The 2,945-nt window shown below is 27.8% G+C and overlaps 1 non-coding gene across 1 annotated transcript; it reads right to left on the reverse strand.

Moving 5' to 3' along the window:
• Positions 1 to 343: 343 nt before the first annotated feature.
• Positions 344 to 416, reverse strand: Trnav-aac (transfer RNA valine (anticodon AAC)). Its single transcript has one exon. It is a non-coding gene; the product is annotated as a tRNA-Val (tRNA).
• Positions 417 to 2,945: the final 2,529 nt, after the last annotated feature.

The raw sequence follows: 2,945 nt of genomic DNA on the forward strand, positions 1-2,945 counted from the left end.
CAAACATACGAAACTTTAAATCAAAATCAAATCATAAAATTATTTAATGCCATAAAAAATTTCGAGATGCCGCTGCCTCCCAAAGTTACGGGATGTCCAATTTGACTAATTGGTACCTTTTTCTAGCTCAGAGGCACAGAAAATTAAATTTTAATGAAAGAACGAAAGTCACATTTCATAGGTAAAATTAATTAAATTGCAATTCAAAATTTATAAAAATTTAACAGATATGAATCATCAGGAATATGATGGTTATAACTGTTCAAAAAATGAATGAAAAATGCCTAAAAGAAGTTAACCTTTTGAACTGCTCAAATATTTAAGGGGGAAAAAATACGCCATCTGTACCCACCAGGTTTCGAACCTGGGACCTTCCGCGTGTTAGGCGGATGTGATAACCACTACACCATGGGTACTTGCTAAGCTTTTCTACCGCCACATAAAAGCATGAGGTTTTTCTTTAAAAAAAAAAAAAAAAAAAAAAAACTAAATTTTATAATTATATAAATTTGTTTTTGGTTCTTTAATAATTTCATTTTTTTTTCAATTGTCGATAAGAATGAATCCTAAAATTATTCAAATAAAAAATTTGGTAAAAATCTTTGATATTTTATCGCATAATAATTTTATGCAGTAGTGTAAATAGCTTGAAAAATATGTAAATTAAATTTAAAAAAAATTTGAAATGAAAAATCTCACTTTTAATAGGTATTAAAAAAAAAACATGTAACATTATATTTATATATTGATTTTCTCGAAAATGGCATAAATGTAGCTTATGAATCCCAATGAATTTAGATTTGTGTAATCAATTCTTAGTGTCACAAAGAAATTCTACACTATTTTTACTATATTATTAATTTCGCAATATTTTTCAATCTCTAAAAAAATGCTAAATTAATATTGCAAAATACTTTGCTTACTCGCTAAATCGCCACACAAAGTCAGAAAAAATATGAATAATTTTATGAAATAATATTGCTTTTATTCCATTTTAAGAATAAACATTTTTTTTTTATTAAAATGAACTTCAAAATTAATTAGTGGCATTATTTAAAATGCAAAATTTTACTGAATTTGTTTTAAAAAAAACTATATGATAATAAAATATTCTAATTTCACTTTCATCTCTAAACAACGAATCATCGTCTGACATGACGTCAGTTTACCAGAAGAATTTATCTTGAATATAATAGGATTAGAAGAATATAAGAATAATTTATTATGAGCATGTTTCTTCTAAAGATATAAATGAACACTGTATTCCATTTTAATTTTTAATCACGTGAATTAGTATTTCATATTTGAAAGACGATTCATATCATAAATACCAATCCAACTTCTTTTGATATTTATAAACCTGAGTGCCATGCGACAAACAAAAAAGAACATGATAAGAATTTATTCCTCGCACTTACAATATACTCCTCGAAACCTCCGTACAGAGGTTTATCTCTTTTTATATTAGTTCACTGACATCTTTATACCACGGAGACTAGCATGACAAGGAACATGATCTTATTAAACAAGATATCTTTTCTGGCTTTTATAATCCCCACGCGTATCGTTTTCCTGAATTGGATAGAAAAACAAGCACAAAAAAAAATCTATGTAGATGGATTAATGGAACAAAAAAAATTAAAATCGAAAACCAACCCGCAACATTTGAGCTTTATGTACAGAAGGCGCAAGAAAGATTCGCACACAGCCTTGTGCCGGCTAATTATTTTTGTCACTGATTATCATTTTCATCTGCAATAAAAGAAGTTACACATATAAAAAAAAAAAGTAGAAAATCAAAGCTGAGAGCCTTCAGGTGTTTTGCGAACATGTTCACTCATGCCTAGCCGTGTTGAGGAAGCAGGTGTCTAGATAAGTCCCCCTCACCTCCCTGCTTTTTTAACTTTCTTCTCTGAATATTGTAAGAGTAAATGTTATTCAAATAGTAACTTGGTCAGTTGTTTTGATGCTATCCTTTACAGTTTGATTAAAATCCGTGGCTGATTAATTCAAATAGTAACTTGGTCAGTTGTTTTGATGCTATCCTTTACAGTTTGATTAAAATCCGTGGCTGATTAATTCAAATTCTTTCTATTAGGTCGGATTATGTTTTTGTATTATTCCTTTGTTATTTCCACATCTGTTTATTTATTTATTTTATTTTTATGCTTTAATCGCATTTTTATTGGAATGTAAAAGCTTTATTTGTATAATGTAGAAGAAAATTACTCAACAAATTAGTTTTAATTTGTTGAGTAATTTTTATTGAAACGAACATACCGGAAAAACTTGAATTTTCTAACTAAAATTTTTTTTAATAGTGAAGGTTTTCCTTCCCCCCCCCCCTTAAATAAAAAAAAATTAGCAAATGAAATAATCGAATGACCAATATTTATTTAAAATTGATAAACTTTATCGATTTAAGTGGAATATAGTTTTGTTGTAGTCATATCAGCATTAGAATTTATTGTAAGAAAACGGATGAAACGCCATAGCGCAGAGTATTATAATTTGCTATTGGATAACATAAGATAACATACATTTTGGTAACAGATTTTTGAATTGATATTATGCATATTTCATGTGCTGAAAACCAACATGATTTTAGTGTTTACTCATCAGCTCTTGATAAGAGAAGTTTAGTGTTTTTGAATTTCACATACTAAATTAGGCCCACGATATAGCTTTCAAATTAAAAACTATTTGCCTTGTTAGATTTTGTACAAGAAATAAATTGATTGAAAAAAGTACAATATTGCTTCTGCAAAATTACCCAAGCTTGATTAAAAATTAATATAAAGAAAATCACAAAAATAAAAACTTTTTTTTTTTTTTTGATAATCCCAATTTTAATAGTATTCTGCAATCATATGAGCAACCCACTGTCTCTGATATTGATATTCCATATTCTACTCAAATTGCCCGCTTTGTCCTCAACTAATATC

This window comes from Argiope bruennichi, chromosome 4, assembly GCF_947563725.1.
Source record: "Argiope bruennichi chromosome 4, qqArgBrue1.1, whole genome shotgun sequence".
In the NCBI taxonomy this organism is placed as follows: Eukaryota; Metazoa; Arthropoda; class Arachnida; order Araneae; family Araneidae; genus Argiope; species Argiope bruennichi.